Genomic DNA, 20,465 nt, shown 5'->3' on the forward strand with positions numbered 1-20,465 from the left:
TCTCTTTCTGTCTTTCCTGGCTGCCATGAGTTGAGAACTTACCCCCACCATACCCTTCCACCCTGATGTTTCTGCCTTGGAGCCAGTTAATCATAGACTGAATCCCCTGGAACCATGAGCCAAAACAAATCTTTGCTTCTCTAAGTTGTTCTTGTCAGGTATTTTGATTACAGTGATGAAAAGCTAACACAGTGGTATGCTTTTCTTGGCACTTTACAGATGAAATTTCATTTAGTTTTAATTTCCATATATTATTACTTACTTTTAAATATATATCCAATTTTCTCATCTAGATTGTATTAAACTAAAATATGTGTTGCTCTATTCCAAAAAATTAATTGTACATTTAATACTATAGTCAGGAAAAATTAGGAGTAAAATCAGCCATTTAAATAAAGCTGATCTGGATGAATATAATCTGGAAGCATAAAGGATTTTTTCCTTCCAATGCGCTCAACCTCTACTGTTGAGATTTCTATCATCCTAGCATAGAAAGTTGGTGATTCTCTAATCCACAATCGTTATTGACTACTTAAAACTGAAACCTAGAGTGGATAAAGTACTAGTCCAAGATTACTCAGCTGACAGGGGCAGAATCGCAAATATGACTGAGGTCTCCTAACTTAGTCAAGACATCTTTTACTATATCACTGTGCAATTACAGCCTGCATAGATATTCTGGCAAAAAATGATAAATGTAAAAATAGACATTGTATTAAATACCATCCTAAGACTGGAGCTCATGCAAAAAATTGTAAATAATCAAAACATTTGGTCTACTTTTCACAAATTAAATTTTATGAGTACATGCCTTATTTACTGTTATTATTATTCATGATGCTGAGGATTGAACCTAAGGTCTTGTGTGTACCATTGAGCTATGCCCCTCGCCCCACACATGCCTTGTTTTAATTACAATAGGGAATACTTTTGACAGTTCCAGTCTTTCCAGCTTCTTCCTGTCTTATGTCCCCAACTGCAACCCAAGAATTAAACTGATAAGTAGGCAACATTGATCAGAAATGCCTGCAGATCAAGATAAGCAGACAATCAGCTTACTAGGAGATGCCTGCCACCTAGTGAGGCTGCAGGAAGCTGCGTGTGTCCACACTCTTTCACAGAAGGAGAATAGAGCCCCTAGGGCTTTCTGCTTAAGGGAAATTATTCTCTGAACATCTAGTTGGTGAATCTGGTTACCACAATACTATTATTCTTTTTGAGATGAGAGCCACCTCCATACTTTGAAAACGGTCCACAGTTCTTCATTTATGTTCTTTCCTCATAGATAGAATACACACTCATCATCTCACTGGGAGTATGGATTTTTCAATCAAAGCAAGTGACAAGAGCATGCCAATTTTCTGTCATGAGGCAAAAGAGTAGTGGACTCAGTAAGTACTTTTAGAAGGTGAGATGAGTATATTTATGTGGCAGAAAAAGCAAGGATTTTTTTTTCCAGCAATAGCACCCCCAATTGAACTTGGGGGTGCTATACCACTGAGCTACACCCCTAGCTCTTTTTATTTTTTTATTTTGAGATAGGGTCTTGCTAAGTTGCTCCAGCTGGCCTTGAACTTGCTATCCTCCTGCCTCAGTCTCCCAAGTAACTGGGATTATAGGCATGTGCCACGACATGTGGTTTATTCGTCTTTTTTTTTAAATACATAACATTAGGATTAGGATTCATTTTTATATAATTATAAAAGCATGGAATATAATCTGCTCAAATTCAGTTCCCAGTACTTCCCCTTTCCCTCTCCTCCTCCCTTGCCCCTGTTCCCTTCCCTCTACTCACTCTATTGATCTTTCTGTTATTTACTTTTAGTTGTTTATTTATTTATTTATTTATCAGGCATTATGTGAACAAGATCCAATCCAGACCATATTTACTTGGGCTGGGGTTGTAGCCTAGAGGTAGAGTGCTTGCTTTATATCCTGTAAGCCCTGAGTTTAATCCCCAGTGCTGCAAAAAAAGAAAAAAAAGTCTCAGAACACATGACCTAGGGCAAATTGTTTACAGCCATGTCTCACTTGAAAAGTGGGCTTCATCCATAATCTGATTAATATCCACCACAAACCACAGTTGCAGATTTTTTTGGTTCCAGGGATTGAACCCAGGGGTGCTTAACCACAGATCCATGTCCCCAGCCCTTTTTAAAATTTTTGAGACAAGTTTCACTGAGTTGCTTAGTGCCTCACTAATTTGCCAAGGCTGCGTTGGACTTGCAGTCCTCCTGCTTCAGCCTCTGGAGCTACTGGGATTACGGGCATGTGCTACCATACCTGGCTACAGTTGCAGATTTTTTTTAAAGAAAAAGGTTTAAGGAAAGATGAAGTAGGAGGAAATGTCAAAAAGACTATGGTGTTGAACCTATTAGTTAACATAACTTTTATCCTTTTTACAGATTTTTTTTTGTTGTACCAGATAGGGAGAAATTGTGCAGTTATTATGGTGCAGCACAGTAGATAGCACAATTTCTCAAATTTTCTTTCATTATCTAGTCTCTTAAGTCATGGTTAAAAACAAAAAGTAATTTAAGAGCTGTGCTATTGGTTAAGCATGCTTCATTTACCTTCAGTAATATATATTAATGAAATACAATTCTCAAAATGTTCCACATTCAGTGAAAACTGTAAACCAATAATGACCAAGAAGCTCAGTGAACCCAAAGCAGCATAAGAAAACACAAAGAACACCACACCAAAGCTGGGCATGATGGTGCATGCCTGTAATCTCAGTGATTTCGGAGACTGATGCAGGAGCATTGTAAGTTTCAGGCCAGCCTCAGCAGCTTAGCAAGACCCTGTTACATGGTAAAATTTTTAAAAAAAGGCTGGGGGTATAGCTCAGTGGTTGAATGCCACTGGGTTAAACCACAAAACAAACAAAACAACAGGTGGGACAAAAAACACTACTCTTATTACTGCTATCTTACAACCTATCAGGTTAAAAATCACCAAAGGAAAAACCTAAAATATCATGTAATTACCAGTTAATTGAAATGAGATAAACTAAAACATGATAATCAGACTCCCACAAATGAAATTCTCTAGCTTTTGTTGATGATAAAATCAGCCACTTCTAACTAATCCAGCAAATGTAATCAGTTCTTTTTATCATGATAACAGATGAAATGTGGAAAGATCTGAAAGAGGTAACAGATCAAGCAAAGGAGGAGCACTGGGAAAGGACCTGAAGTACTGTGCTATCACAGTTGGGGCAGTTGCATGATTTGGGAAGAGAAACTGGAAATGAGTATAATTAGGACACTCTCTGAAAATGAAACTTAAAATCAACAGATAATGTATCAAACAAGGATATTCAAAATGTATTCCAAGCCAGTTAATATTTGACTTTAAACAGTATTAACGTACCTAAAAAGAGAAGGTATAAACTGGGTATGGTTGCTCATGTCTCTAATCCCAGTGATTTGGGAGGCTGAGGCAGGAAGATGGCAACTTGGAGGCCAGCCTCAGCAACTTAGTGAGGCCATAAGCAATTTGGCAAGACCTGTCTCAGAATAAAAAATAAAAAGCACTGAGGTTATCGTTCAGTTGTAAAGTGTCCCTGGGTTCAATCCTCAGGAGAGAGAGAGAGAGAGACAGAGACAGAGACAGAGAGAGATACACACACACACACACACACACACATTGGGGAGGGGAGAGAAGGTATACTCTCTTACAATGAACTTGTCAAGTTAGAAAGGCTTTTGTTTGCTTTTTTTTTAAATATTTTTCTTTAGTTGTAGATGGCCACAATGACTTTATTTTATTTATTTATTTTTATGTGGTGCTGAAAATCAAACCCAGTGCCTCATATATGCTAGGCAAGCGCTCTATCACTGAGCCACAACCTCAGACCAGCTTTTGTCTTTTTTAAAAATTAAAAAAAAAGTTTTAAATTTGTTCTTTTTATTTATGTATAGTAGAATGTATTTTGATGTATACATACATTGAATTTAACTTTCCACTTTTGTGGTTGTACATGAAGTGGAGTTACACTGGTCGTGTATTCATATATGAAAGTTATGTTGTCTGATTCATTCTACTGTCTTCCCCCACCCATTGTGAGTCAGCATCTGTGTATCAGAGAGAACAGTTGGCCTTTGTTTTTTGGGATTGGTTTATTTCACTTAGCAGGAATGCTTTTGATTATAGCTAACAGAATACCCTACTTACAGTGAGAAGCCCGGAGGTAGCCAGTTCCAGGGCTTGTTTAGTGATTAATTGTGTTCTTAAGGATTTGGGCTTTTTAAACCCTTCAACTCTGCTAGCCATCCTCAACTCATCTCATGATCATAGGAGAGCTGGGATAACTCCAAGCATCAGGTCCTCACACCAGCACATTACAGGAAGGTATGATCAAGAGCAAAAATCTTTCTCCTAATGAGGCTGTGTCCCCACACCACCCTCCACAGTGTTGCAGATCAAATTCAGGGCCTCATGCTTGCTAGGCAAGTGCTTGAGCACTGAACTACATCCCCAATTCAGTGCTCTGTCTTTATTTGGGAAGCAATTTCCTGGAATGCCTTGGAAGTCTTCTCTCATCTCATTAGATAGTTGTAGGTAGTATGACTATGCATGGCTGCAAAGAAGATTTGGAAAATGACTATCCGATAATGGTGAAGGGAGATGCTATGTTTGGTCAAGAGTGATTATGATACTTTTAAGTTGGGCACATTACTACCCAGAACACAATTGGGTTTCTGTTAGGAAGGAATTAGAAGGAAGTGGTTCTAGGGCAGGCAACTAAAGATGTCTCCTAGGTCCGACCTGGAAAACATAGAATAAAAGAACCCCAGTGACCAAAATTGGCACCACTCAATCCAGCACTGTCTTGGAGAAATTCTCTGATGCAAGAACTCTAGTAGTTTATTTTTTTCCTCTTCCTCCTCCTCCTCCTCCTCTTTTTGTGCTGGGAATTGAACCCATGGCTTCATGCATGCTAAATAAGTATTCTAACTCTGAGTTATATTCCCAACCCTCAGTAGTTCAACCTTAAAATGAGTATATGTATATTATGGAGATGAACGTCATTATCTTTTATTTATTCATTCATTTAACAGATTATTATTGTGTCAGGTGTTATAGTCTCTGCAATTACAGCAGTTGAAAAATCAGACAAACATCTTTGCCATTGTGGTCCTTAAATTCTTGTGAATATATCTCAGCTAAATGTAATGAATTCCATGCTCAATAGTAAATTTCTGGGTTATAATTGTGCTCCTCAGGGCTGGGGATGTGGCTCAAGCGGTAGCGCGCTCACCTGGCATGTGTGCGGCCCGGGTTCGATCCTCAGCACCACATACAAAAAAAACAAAAGATGTTGTGTCCGCCGATAACTAAAAAATAAATATTAAATAAAAATAATTGTGCTGTTCATAGTCCCCCCTTGTTTCAAAATAAGAAATAAATAGGGTTGGTATTTGGTCCAGTGGTAAAGTACTCCTGGGTTCAATCCCCATTACCACATGCATGTGCACTTGTGTTGTGCATGCATGTCCACATACAAAAAAGGAAAATAAATTGATATTCTGATATCACATATCAGTCTTTTGGCTGATATGAACCCTCCTAGGGATACAGATTCTCCTTGAGTGAAGAGACAAATCAGGTTTCTGACTGGCATTTCTGAAAGCCATTGCTGAACCATAGTAAACTAAATAAGGCATTTCACAATTCAGCGAAGCCATTGTGGGAGACAAAAAGTCACACAACTTTCTGAAATTAACAAACCAATTGTGTGAATGAGTCTTTCCCCTATTTGGAGTGTTTGTACTTTTTCATAGTTGTGAAAAGGCTACAAGATGGAGATATTAAATGATAATATTTGAAATCTATCCAAGAAAGGAGTACTGACTTTGAAACTGATTTGTGCATTGCATTATGAACTAATTTGATTAAAAAATCATTGCGGGGGGGGGGGGTGGGCTCGGGTTGTGGTTCAGCGGTAGAACGCTTACCTAGCACATGCAAGCTGCTGGGTTCAATCCTCAGCATCACATAAAAATAAATAAATAAAATAAAGATATTGTGTCCAACTACAACTAAAAAATAAATATTAAAAAAAAATCAGTGATCCAACATGGCGGCGAGAGGGGAGGCAGCGCTTTCAGTACCTCCTCAACAACAGGGTCACAGAGACGCATGGATACGCTTAGATTTGACCTGCTGAGAAACTCCTAGCAAAATTCCACTAAAGAGAGATCGGCCCGGAATCGGTAGGATTTTTGGAGGTGACAGTCTGCGCTAGACGAGTGAATCTCCGCCACGCAGCGCAGAGGTCCAGACCCGCCAGCCGCTGCCCGCGCGACTCGGCGACTGTCGGCTGCCTGCACACGGCCCCCGCGTCAGGGCGGATAGCCTCCGAGGCGCAGCGCAGCAGGAGCGGTGCAGGGACTCTAGGAAGAGGTCTCTCGCCAAGCCTTCATGAAATAGAGAACCGGGGAGCTGAAACCAACCAGAGACAGACCAGTCCCACCCCTCCCTTCGGACACTCCAGCAAGGAGCCTGGGGCCCGCCATAGCAGAGTGGTGACATCACCAGAGTTCCGCCGACAGAATTCCTTCCCAGCGGAATCCACATTAGCAGGTGTGTGACTCCCACCCCCTCCAGATACAAGCAGCCAGGAAACCACCGGGGGCGTGTCTGTAGGGAAGCAGAGGGGATTCCAGATTCCCACCTCCCCTTAACACCAGCAGCGACACCCAAGATCTTAGCCGCCAGTTTCTGGGGGCGTGCCCACCAAGGGGGTCCGGAAAAATTAAACTGTTGGTTCCCAGATCACCCCACCACAGCACTGGGGCTTAGATGAATGACAGAGAGGGTGTTCATCGTTCGGGATATAGGACACGCGGTGGGGCTGCAAGTGTAATCAGATCCTTGGGGAACTGCCTCTGGTGAACAGGACCTGGCTGGCTGGCTGGGAGGAGGAACAGGGGGAGGGGCCGGATAAGTGAAAGGGCTCTGGACTAACAGGATTGAGAGACTCCCAGGAGCCACCGTACAGGGATTTCTGTCAGCACATAGAGGACAGAAGCTTGGCTCAGAGGGCACAGCTCCGCCTATTGGAAGAGAAGAAAATGGGATTCAGCCATAGAACAGGGGATGCCAGCATGGCAGAGATCTGATGTCATCGGAGAGCGGCCGAGGAGAGAACTTCATCGGTGCCAGCGGTGACGGAAACAGTTGGTCCCCTGGTAGGGAGGGTGAGTCACAGATACCCGAGTCTCTCTCGCTTTGTCGTCGAGCCAGAGGGGAGGAGCGGGGCCGCCGCCCGCGCCCGCAAGGTAGGCAGACCTGCGACCAACCTGCAGATCAGGCCCAGCGGTCTGCAGGCGTGGTAGGAGGGGCAGGGCAGAGCCGCCGCCCACGCCGGCAAGGTAAGCAGACCTGCGACAGACCGGCGGATCAGGCCCAGCGGCCTGCCAGCGTGGTACACACTTCACCCCAACTGGAGTAGGGGCAGAGCAGAGCCTTCGCCCGCGCCCAGATCAGGCCCAGCGGCCCGCCTGTGTGGTGGTCAAGTGACCCCAATTGGAGTGGGGGCGGAGCGGAACTGACACCCATGCCCGCAAGGTGGGCAGACCTGCGACCAACCTGCAGATCAGGCCTAGCGGTCCCCGGGCGTGGTAGGAGGGGAAGGGCAGAGCCTTCGTCCCCACCTGCAAGGTAGGCAGACCTGCGACAGAACAGCGGATCAGGCCCAGGGGTCCGCGGGCGTGGTAGACACCTCACACCAATTGGAGGAGGGGCAGAGCAGAGCCCCTGCCCGCACCTGCAAGGGAGACTTTTCAACTATACAAGAGCAATATAAATATATAGGGGGGGAAAATTTCAAAAACACAACAGTTTCACCAAGAAGAAAGAAACGCAAGCAGTATGAAAAGACAAGGAAAGAAAGGACTACAAGCAATGCAGGTCAGCTCAACTTTAGAAGAGGTAACAGCTGCAGCAGATGGAATGTCAGATAAAGAATTCAGGATATATATGCTTCAGATGATCTGGAGTATCAAGGAAGAAATTAGACAGCAAAATCAGACAATGAAAGATCACTTCGACAAGGAATTACACAAACAAATCCAGGAAGCAAAGGATCAACTATACAGGGAGATAGAGGTTATAAAAAACAAACAAACAGAAATCCTAGAAATGCAGGAAGCAATAAACCAACTTAAAAACTCAATTGAGAGTACTACCAGCAGAGTAGAACACTTAGAAGATAGAACATCAGACAATGAAGACAAAGTATTTCAACTTGAAAAGAACATAGACAGCTCAGCAAGACTGTTAAGAAACCATGAGCAGAACATCCAAGAAATATGGGATAACATTAAGAGACCAAACTTAAGAGTCATTGGGATACAGGAAGGTATAGAACTCCATACCAAAGGAATGAGCAATTTATTCAATGAAATAATACAAGAAAACTTCCCAGACTTGAAGAATGAGACAGAATCCCAAATTCTAGAAGCCTACAGGACGCCGAATGTGCAAAATTATAAGAGATCCACACCTAGACACATTATAATGAAGATGCCCAACATACAGAATAAGGAGAGAATTTTAAAAGCTACAAGAGAAAGGAAGCAGATTACATTTAGGGGCAAGCCAATCAGGATAACAGCTGATCTTTCAACACAGACTCTGAAAGCTAGAAGATCCTGGAATAACATATTTCAAACACTGAAAGAAAATGGGTTCCAACCAAGAATTGTGTATCCAGCGAAATTAAGCTTCAGGATGGAAGATGAAATTAAAACCTTCCACGACAAACAAAAGTTAAAAGAATATGCAGCTAGAAAACCATCTCTTCAAAACATCCTCGGCAAAACATTACAGGAAGAGGAAATGGAAAATAACAATGAAAACCAACAGTGGGAGGTAGGACAGTAAGGGGGGGGGGATAATCAAAGAGGAAAACAAACCATGTTTAGTAACATAAATAAACAAATATGGCTGGAACAACAACCCATATCTCAATAATAACCCTAAATGTTAATGGCTTAAACGCACCAATTAAGAGACACAGGCTAGTAGAATGGATCTCAAAACAAGACCCAACAATATGCTGCCTACAGGAGACGCATTTGATAGGAAAAGACATACATAGGCTGAAGGTGAAAGGTTGGGAAAAATCATATCACTCATATGGACTTCGGAAACAAGCAGGAATGTCCATACTCATATCAAATAAAATAGATTTCAAGCCAAAGTTAATCAAAAGGGATAAAGAGGGACACTACATACTGCTTAAGGGAACCATACACCAACAAGACATAACAATCATAAATATATATGCCCCAAACAATGGTGCAGCTATGTTCATCAAACAAACTCTTCTCAAGTTCAAGAGTCTAATAGACCACCATACAATAATCATGGGAGACTTCAACACACCTCTCTCGCCACTGGACAGATCTTCCAAACAAAAGTTGAATAAGGAAACCATAGAACTCAATAACACAATTAATAACCTAGACTTAATTGACATATATAGAATATACCACCCAACATCAAGCAGTTACACTTTTTTCTCAGCAGCACATGGATCCTTCTCAAAAATAGATCATATATTATGTCACAGGGCAACTCTTAGACAATATAAAGGAGTAGAGATAATACCATGCATCCTATCTGATCATAATGGAATGAAACTGAAAATCAATGATAAAAGAAGGAAGGAAAAAGCATACATCACTTGGAGAATGAACAATAGGTTACTGAATGATCAATGGGTTATAGAAGACATCAAGGAGGAAATTAAAAAATTCTTAGAGATTAATTAAAACACAGACACAACATATCGGAATCTATGGGACACATTGAAAGCAGTTCTAAGAGGAAAATTCATTGCTTGGAGTTCATTCCTTAAAAAAGAAAAAAACAACAAATAAATGATCTCATACTTCATCTCAAAATCCTAGAAAAAGAAGAGCAAAACAACAGCAAAAGAAGTAGAAGGCAAGAAATAATTAAAATCAGAGCTGAAATTAATGAAATCGAAACAAAAGAAACAATTGAAAAAATTGACAAAACTAAAAGTTGGTTCTTTGAAAAAATAAACAAAATTGACAGACCCTTAGCCATGCTAGCGAAGAGAAGAAGAGAGAGAACTCAGATTACTAGCATACGGGATGAAAAAGGCAATATCACAATAGACACTTCAGAAATACAGAAGATAATCAAAAATTATTTTGAATCCTTATACTCCAATAAATTAGAAGATAGTGAAGGCATCAATAAATTTATTAAGTCATATGATCTGCCCAGATTGAGTCAGGAGGATATAGACAACCTAAACAGACCAATATCAATTGAGGAAATAGAAGAAACCATCAAAAGACTACCAACTAAGAAAAGCCCAGGACCGGATGGGTATACAGCAGAATTTTACAAAACCTTTAAAGAGGAACTAATACCAATAATTTTCAAGCTACTTCAGGAAATAGAAAAAGAGGGAGAACTTCCAAATTCATTCTACGAGGCCAACATCACCCTGATACCTAAACCAGACAAAGACACTTCAAAGAAAGAAAACTACAGACCAATATCTCTAATGAACCTAGATGCAAAAATCCTCAATAAAATTCTGGCGAATCGGATACAAAAACATATCCAAAAAATTGTGCACCATGATCAAGTAGGATTCATCCCTGGGATGCAAGGCTGGTTCAATATACGGAAATCAATAAATGTTATTCACCACATCAATAGACTTAAAAATAAGAACCATATGATCATCTCGATAGATGCAGAAAAAGCACTCGACAAAGTACAGCATCCCTTTATGTTCAAAACTCTAGAAAAACTAGGGATAACAGGAACATACCTCAATATTGTAAAAGCAATCTATGCTAAGCCTCAGGCTAGCATCATTCTGAATGGAGAAAAATTGAAGGCATTCCCTCTAAAATCTGGAACAAGACAGGGATGCCCTCTCTCACCACTTCTGTTCAACATAGTTCTCGAAACACTGGCCAGAGCAATTAGACAGACGAAAGAAATTAAAGGCATAAAAATAGGAAAAGAAGAACTTAAATTATCACTATTTGCAGATGATATGATTCTATACCTAGCAGACCCAAAAGGCTCTACAAAGAAACTATTAGAGCTAATAAATGAATTCAGCAAAGTGGCAGGATATAAAATCAACATGCATAAATCAAAGGCATTCCTGTATATCAGCGACAAATCCTCTGAAATGGAAATGAGGACAACCACTCCATTCACAATATCTTCAAAAAAAAAAATAAAATACTTGGGAATCAACCTAACAAAAGAGGTGAAAGACTTATACAATGAAAACTACAGAACCCTAAAGAGAGAAATAGAAGAAGATCTTAGAAGATGGAAAAATATACCCTGTTCCTGGATAGGCAGAATTAACATCATCAAAATGGCGATATTACCAAAAGTTCTCTATAGGTTTAATGCAATGCCAATCAAAATCCCAACGGCATTTCTTGTAGAAATAGAGAAAGCAATCATGAAATTCATATGGAAAAATAAAAGACCCAGAATAGCAAAAACAATGCTAAGCAGGAAGTGTGAATCAGGCGGTATAGTGATACCAGACTTCAAACTATACTACAGAGCAATAGTAACAAAAACAGCATGGTACTGGTACCAAAACAGGCGGGTGGACCAATGGTACAGAATAGAGGACACAGAAACCAATCCACAAAATTACAACTATCTTATATTTGATAAAGGGGCTAAAAGCATGCAATGGAGGAAGGATAGCATCTTCAACAAATGGTGCTGGGAAAACTGGAAATCCATATGCAACAAAATGAAACTGAATCCCTTTCTCTCGCCATGCACAAAAGTGAATTCAAAATGGATCAAGGAGCTTGATATCAAATCAGAGACACACCGTCTGATAGAAGAAAAAGTTGGCTACAATCTACATACTGTGGGGTCGGGCTCCAAATTCCTCAATAGGACACCCATAGCACAAAAGTTAATAACTAGAATCAACAAATGGGACTTACTCAAACTAAAAAGTTTTTTCTCAGCTAAAGAAACAATAAGAGAGGTAAATAGAGAGCCTACATCCTGGGAACAAATCTTTACTCCTCACACTTCAGACAGAGCTCTAATATCCAGAGTATACAAAGAACTCCAAAAATTAGACAATAAGATAACAAACAACCCAATCAACAAATGGGCCAAGGACCTGAACAGACACTTCTCAGAGGAGGACATACAATCAATCAACAAGTACATGAAAAAATGCTCACCATCTCTAGCAGTCAGAGAAATGCAAATCAAAACCACCCTAAGATACCATCTCACTCCAGTAAGATTGGCAGCCATTATGAAGTCAAACAACAACAAGTGCTGGCGAGGATGTGGGGAAAAGGGTACACTTGTACATTGCTGGTGGGACTGCAAGTTGGTGCAGCCAATTTGGAAAGCAGTATGGAGATTTCTTGGAAAGCTGGGAATGGAGCCACCATTTGACCCAGCTATTCCCCTTCTTGGTCTATTCCCTAAAGACCTAAAAAGAGCATGCTACAGGTTCACTGCTACATCGATGTTCATAGCAGCTCAATTCACAATAGCAAGACTGTGGAACCAACCTAGATGCCCTTCAATAGACAAATGGATAAAAAAAATGTGGCATTTATACACAATGGAGTATTACTCTGCATTAAAAAATGACAAAATCATAGAATTTGCAGGGAAATGGATGGCATTAGAGCAGATTATGCTAAGTGAAGCTAGCCAATCCCTAAAAAACAAATGCCAAATGTCTTCTTTGATATAAGGAGAGTAACTAAGAACAGAGTAGGGACGAATAGCATGAGAAGAAGATTAACATTGAACAGAGATGAGAGGTGGGAGGGAAAGGGAGAGAAAAGGGAAATTGCATGGAAATGGAAGGAGACCTTCAGGGTTATACAAAAGAACATACAAGAGGAAATGAGGGGAAAGGGAAAAATAATACAAGGGGGAGAAATGAAGGTCAGTAGAGGGGGTAGAGAGAGAAGAGGGGTGGGGAGGGGAGGGGAGGGGGGATAGTAGAGGATAGGAAAGGTAGCAGAACACGACAGTCACTAGTATGGCAATATGTAAATCAATGGATGTGTAATTGATGTGATTCTGCAATCTGTATATGAGCTAAAAATGGGAGTTCATAACCCACTTGAAGCAAAGTGTGAAAGATGATATATCAAGAACTATGTAATGTTTTGAACAACCAACAATAAAAAAAAAATCATTCCCAGGGCTGAGCATGTTGCTTAGTAGTAAAGCACTTGCTTAGAATGTGTTAGGAGGCCCTGGGTTCATCCTCAGCACTGCAAAATAGCAACAACAATAATAATAACAATACATAAAAATAAAATAATTTTTCAGAGAATTCAGGGTTAAAAAGATTCCTATTGATGGATGATTAGATTGACTTTTTTTTTTTTTGCTATTTCAGAGAACACCGTATGAACTTTCTTGCAAAAACAGAATAGTTCCTTATTTACTAATTTGAGATAGAAAAGAGACCTATATTAGGAAAATTAAAATGCAGACACAGTTTTTTGTTTGTTTTCAGTGCTGTGAAATCTAACCCAGGGTCTCCTATGGGCTAGGCAAGGGCTCTACCACTGAGCTACAACCCCAGCCTCAGACATAGGGTTTTAAAATGACAATTTTCAAGATATTTTGTTTGTAATATGTTGGGGAGCTATTTGATGATAACCCATCAATTAAATGAGCACCATAGGTTATTCATTACTTTATAATTTACCAAAGTAAAATAAATGTAGAATGCATTTGTTCATATATAGAGACAAGTCAAAAGGGAGATATATTGACTGAAGGCTTGCAAAGAGCTAAATATATACATGAGAGGGGAACTTAAGGATTTAAGTTTGAGGTCCCATGATCATTTAGTTTTCTAGATGATGTCTCATTTCTCAGTTTGGTACCCCTACTTTACAGAATCCTCTTGTTCCAGCAGTTATTGTTATTATTATTATTTTTTCACAGTTCTGTGCATTATAATTTTTATTATACATATGAGCACAGTTTTTCATATCTCTGTATATAAAGTATGTTCATGCCAATTTATGCCTTTATACATGCACTTCTTTTTTTGCATTACAATTCTTAATACACATATATACCACAATTTTTCATATCTCTGCCATTTTTTATTTTGTGACAAGGTCTTTCTAAGTGCTGAGGCTAGCCTGGAAGTTATTGTTATTATACATGGCTAGGGTCATGAGCCAACTTCCCCAGATCTACCCTTATCATACTTTTCTTCACAGCAAGTCTGGGGTACAAAACTGTACCTGATGGTGGGGAAGGACACAACTAACTGCAGTCTGATAATAGCTATTTGGGAAATGCTTGCTAGCCATCACTTGCTGGCCATATTGACTTGGAAAAGTTACTCAATGTCTCTAAATCATGATTTCCTTATCTACAAAATGGAAATAATAGGAATACTGATCTCCTATGGTTTTTGTAAGGATTAAATAAATTAATTCATCAATAAGTGCTCAGTAAACAATACTTTCTCTACTACTATTTCCTCATTTGTTCAACATATCTTTATTATGTATTTGCAACACATTAAGCAATGAGCTAAGCACTGAACATATGGTAGTTATCACTGTTGCTATTTAGTTATTTGGTCAATTCATATTGTGTAATTATGGTGTATTAGATACTGTGCCAGGAATCATGGTAGACCTTTAGAGACTGGGTAAACTCTTTGGTTCTACCAGCAGGATTCTCTTCTCCCTCCTGAGTTCTTCTAACCTCTTTAGTGAAACCTTTCTTTGGGCTGGAGGTATAACTCAGTAATAAAGTGCTTGCCTAGTATGTGGGAGGTCATGGGTTCAATCCCTAGCACCAACCAACCAACCAACAAACAAAACCCCAGAACCCGACAACAACAACAACAACAACAACAACAAAATCGTCTTCAATGAAAGAGATCACTGTTGGATGCCTTCCTACACCATGCCAAATTCTGGCTGACTAAAAGCTAGAAGGGAGGTTTTCAAAATTTGAGAATACTTTGCCCCCACATAGGTAAGTTGGAGATAAGCTGCTCATGATGGGGGCTTATTAATTTTTCTTCCTTTCAAAAAAACCTTTTCTAATATGAATGAAAGTTTTGTAGAAGTACTAGGGGAAAATTCTGCTGTATGGAAAAATATAGATGCAATATAGATCAAATGGTCCATTGCAAACTTACCATCAGAAAGGAGAAAAGGCTAGGGGACTTGTCTTTTTCCAGTGCATAGGGGTAAACCCAGATCTTGGGCTTCTTCTATCCTTGGCCTTCAACAAGGCATCAGTCATCCAGTTCTTTCTTGATGAGAGTCTAGGAAGTAGGAAAAGGGTGAGGATTTCCTTGGGCTTTAATCCTGCAAGTAAGTTGAAGAGAGAAGGAAATAAAGAGGCTTTTTATAGTCTTCCTTCAGAGAGGGTAAGCTTCAAAAACTCAGGTCTTTCCCACTACCAGTACTCATGCTGTCTCATGCATTATAATGCTACAGAGTTACTGTCTCTTTCTCTACTAAATGCCCTCTTCTGTTAACAACTGAACAGTAGGAGGCAGCAGAAAACATCCTCCGGGTTTGTTTATTTGTTTGTTTGTTTTGGTACTGCGGATTGAAACCAGAGGTGTTTTACCACTTAACTACCCTGAGCTGCAACCCTAACCCTTTTTATTTTTTATTTTGAGGCAGGGTCTCTCTAAGTTGCCCAGGTGGGCCAGAAACTTGTGATCCTCCCTCTTGCCTCAGTCTCCAGAGTAGCTGGAATTAGGAGTGTGTACTCCTGTGCCTGGATGAAAACAACGCTTTATAGCAGTAAGAAAAATAAGTTACTTTAAAAATTTGTTTTTAGTTGTTTGTAGAACTTTAATTTATTTATTTATATGTGCAGAGAATCAAACCCAGTGCCTCAAACATGCTAGGCATAATCCCAGCCTGTGAAGTTACTTTTAATTTTAAAACATCTTGAAGAGTTTAGATTAATGCCCAGATAATAGATCAATACATTAAATTTAGAATTCTCTGGAAGGTGGCTTTTGAGGTTGACATAACAGATGATGTTTTCCCATATAATAAATCATCCTTGTGTCACTGTGATGGAGCCAATTTTCAATTGGATGGACCATGGATATGATTTATAACGTGGATCCTTTTGTTTCCATATCATTCTCTTATGGAATGTTCTTTAAGCCCAGGTCAGCTGGAATTTGAATGCTATATTTAAACCAAACTAGCCCTTGAAGATGGAACCATTGCTTACCATTCTTCTCTCCATTATTAGTCTGCTCAAAATCTTGTTTCTATCACCCAACAAAATAAATAAATATTGAGAACTAACTATGTGCCCAGAAGTAAAGTTTAGAAAATAATTCCTATCTTCAAGAAGCTTATAATATCAGTGGAGTACTAAAATAGACACAATTATTGAAGAGGGCTGGGGCTGTAGCTCAGTGGCAGAATTCTTGCCTAGCATGTGTGAGGCACTGGGTTCGATTCTTAGCACTACATAAAAAAAATAAATAAAATAAAGGCATGCTGTCCATTTACAACTATAAAGAATTTTTAAAAATTACTGAAGAAATAACACAAAGTAAAGAATAATTAAATGAATTTTCAGGTACAGACTTTGTGAAATAGAAATTTAGAGAAAATATAAGCTAATTATAAGCTAATAATGATTATAGGAATCAGGAAATCCTCTTAGAGGTAGAGTTTTAGTTGGGCCCTGAAAATCCATGAAGTGAGGAAGGTAATCAATAAAGGGAGCACAGCATGACCAGATTAGAGAGAAAAAAACAGGATGTTCAGAGCCTTGGTTTCCTCATCTGTGAAATGATTCAGGAAGCCAGATATGAGCCCTTCTGTGGCAGGGAGTGTTGTTTTGTATTTATTTATTTACTTTTTGTGGTGTTGGGGATTGAAATAAGGGGGGCTGTACCGCTGAGCTATATTCCTAGCCCTTTTTATTCTTTATTTTGAGATAGGGTCTTGCTAAGTTGCCCATAGTGGCCTCAAACTTGCAATCCTCCTGCCTCAGCCTCCCAAATCACTGGGGTTACAGGTATGTACCACTATACCTGGCTGTTTTCACTCTTTCTTTTATGTATGTATGTATGTGTTGGGGATGGAACCCAGGGCCTTGTGCATATTAGGCAAATACTTTACTACTGAGCTGCATGCCCCATCTGCTTTTACTCTTAGAACTCCAGTGTCTAGCAGAATTTCTCACCCAAAATAGGCACTTGATATGTGTGTTTTGGCTTGTACAAACATGGTATATGGAAGAGATAGTTTGAGAACTATGTTACCCGGAGACAAAGTTCATGTCAGAAAGCAATAAATCTCCCTTTGTGAATTGGGATTCATCTCAGAACTATCCTGAGTAAGGCATGCTAAGTTCTAGAGTGTGGAACTAAGTTCTCTGAGTGAAGCAGACTTCTCTTGCTTATGGAGCTCACTTCCACTGAGAACACAAAGCTCTAGTTGCCTCCAACACAAGATCCATCTGTGTTGGCAGTGATAGTGACATTGCATAGGAGATAGACAACTGAACCATGTGTACCTTTAATGAAAGTGACAGATTTTAATTAGGCTGGTATCTAGGGGTATGATAATGTGAGATATAGAGACAAATAATTTTTTTGAAAACTTTCCTGGTTTATTTATAAAGGGTTTAGTTATGAAACTGGAAAATTCAATTTAGATAATTTGGTTTCATTTTCCCTAAGGGAAGAAATTTAGCAAATATCGTCACCTTCTCTCTATGTCTTTCCAGGCCACTATCCTGCCTCCTCACCAAGACTCCTCCCATACTTACTGGTAGAAAGAATTGTTTGCTGCTGCTTCCGAGATTGTATTGCACATGTCACTGGAACAGTTATTACAATGCATTCAGTTCCATTTCTGTTTTTTTTTCTCTCCAGATGATGAATTCCTAGAAGTTAGGAACTCTCCCTGTTTGTTTATTTATTTTTTTTTATGTTCACCTGTCTACTGGTCTTCTTAATCTTTTCTAATTGTCAAACATAAGAGAGACAGAAATGCACTAAGTATAAATAAGGAACTTATCAATGTGTTCTAAATTGAGAAGACACTTAAGAAGTAAAGTTTTTCACATAAAAACTAGATTTCTGGCTTTTCTTGAAACATTGGCAGTTCTAACTCACTGGGCACAACTTCCCACACAGCTGGGAACCAACACCTGCTACCTGCTATCCACATGGCCTAAAGCTTAGCTCACTTTCCTCATCTGTGTTATCACCACCTCCATCCTTGTCTTACCCTCATCCACACACCTACTGCCTGAGAAGTGCTCAAAGTGATGCCCTGGAGTTGGTCCAACATCCCCTCTCTCTTTGGCTAACATGCCCAGGGACCTGTTCCATGAACTGTACCTGTTTGATATGTGTAGGCTCAGCACCCAGCATAGTACCTAGCACATAGGTGCTCAATAAATGAATTCAATGGAATTGAATAATACATTGGTTTTCTTGATTATTTTTAAAGAAGTGAAGATAGAGTTCATTAGAAAAATTCTTAAATTCATTAACTTTATTTTCTGTAGCTCAGATTATAAGAGCCTCTTGGTCAAATAAAAACCATCCATAAACTGGTTTGCAGATGATTCTGAAAAGAAGCTAAGAAAAGAGGGATGAGAAAGGAAGTTGACTCCTTGTGGGAGAGGATAATAATTTGAAAGAAAATGGAGAACTAAAGACATCTGGAGCTCGAGGTGTAGCTTAGTGGTAGAGTGCTTGCCTAGCATGCACAAAGTCCTGGGTTTGATTCCCAGCCCCACAACATACAAAAAAAGACAGATTTGACTGAATTTCAATAAGACCAGGTGTTGCCAGCTGGCCCGGCTGGCAACTAAGAAACCACACAAACACAGAAATACCTTTTTCAGGGGTCAGGGACGGGGCTTGGAGACCTCAGCTCCCACGCTGGAGGGCAAGGGGAGCAAGGAAGGCAAGAGGCAAGAGAGCGAGCACACCCTAAACCCCTGTTTTTATTTAGGGGAAAGACTTTAGATAGGAAATTCCACCCAAATAAGGCAAGGGATTGTGTTACAGCAAACACAGCGGGTGTAGCCCAGTCCCATTGGGTGATATCCAACTCCAGAGCTGTACTTCCTTGCAGAAGGAAGGCGAGGCCCACCTGCCTAGCACTGCATTCGATGCCAGTTCCACACCCTCATTACTCAAGGCTAAGGGTTCATGCCCAGCTCCTGTTCAGGGTGGCCCCTGACAATCAGGCATAGAATCATAACCCTGAGGAAAACAAACTCAAGGTATGTAAACCTAAAATGTTGAGAAGTAGTATTTCTGAAGCAAAGTTCTAGGAGTCACTGGGAAGATTTTCCTGGTGCTAGAAAATACACTAGTGATTATCTAGTTGAATACTCTTATATGGATATATAAATTATAGCACAGATTCAAGTTTTAAATATAGTTTGCAATTATGGTGTTGAGGTAAAAATATAAAATAACTTCTTTCTAATATGACATATTGGTTAGGACTTGGAAACCAGGCATGGCAACATATTCAAGTTATAGATGAGAAGAATGACTCAAAATCATGTACATGAATATTCATAGCAGTGTTGATAATAGCTCAAAAGTGGAAACAACTTAAGTGTCTATTGACTAATGAATGGATAAAAATGCAATATATCCATACTATGGAATATTATTCAACTATAAAAAAATGAGGGGCTAGGGATACAGCTCAGTTGGTAGAGTGCTTGCCTTGTATGCATGAGGCCCTGGGTTCAATCCCCAGTACCACCAAAAAAAAAAAAAAATGAGGTAACAACACATGCTAAATATGGAAGACCCTTGCAAACATTATCTGAAAGAACAACCATGAAAGTTCACACATATTGTATAATTTGCCACCACACCCAGCCAATCCTGTAATATTTATTTTGGGGGCTTAACTACATTAGCCATCCATTGAAATATAAAAATTCAACAAGAACCCCCCTTTTAAAAATAAAAACTATTAAGAGTCTCTTTTGGTGGTATTTGTAAAATTTGTTTAAGTTGTCAATGGACCTTTATTTTATTTATTTATATGCAGTGCTGAGAATTGAACCCAGTGCCTCACACATGCTTGGCAAGCACTCTACCACTGGGCTACAACCCTAGCCACTAGTGGTGTTCTTTTATGAGTTTGCTGAAGCCAAATGTAACCACTCCTACCACCTTGGAAAATGCATTGCTTTTAACCAAAAGGCCTGGTACCCCTTGTGCTTTGGGACTAATACACTCCTTGGCAATGGAGGGTTCCAGCTTTGGTGCTTTCAACTGTTAGTATTTACCTTGTTTCCTGACTTCTTCTTGCCCAGTGCTTATATATCTAAGCCCTGGATTAAGACAGAAATGGACATGAAGGGCTAAGGCTAAAACTCTGGCAGGAGGTGACACATGGAGTTGCAGTCCCTTC

At 39.7% G+C, this 20,465-nt stretch overlaps 1 protein-coding gene and 1 non-coding gene across 4 annotated transcripts in view; both read left to right on the forward strand.

The window, feature by feature from the left end:
• Acot9 (acyl-CoA thioesterase 9) overlaps positions 1-20,465 on the forward strand; it is an 86,472-nt gene that overhangs the window by 6,980 nt on the left and 59,027 nt on the right. The gene's annotated exons all lie outside the window — the stretch shown is intronic.
• Trnat-ugu (transfer RNA threonine (anticodon UGU)) lies at positions 19,736-19,807 on the forward strand. Its single transcript has one exon. It is a non-coding gene; the product is annotated as a tRNA-Thr (tRNA).

This window comes from Marmota monax, unplaced genomic scaffold (genome assembly GCF_021218885.2).
Source record: "Marmota monax isolate L192 unplaced genomic scaffold, Marmota_monax_Labrador192_F-V1.1 WCK01_AAM20220418_F8-fsc00075, whole genome shotgun sequence".
Classification (NCBI taxonomy): Eukaryota; Metazoa; Chordata; class Mammalia; order Rodentia; family Sciuridae; genus Marmota; species Marmota monax.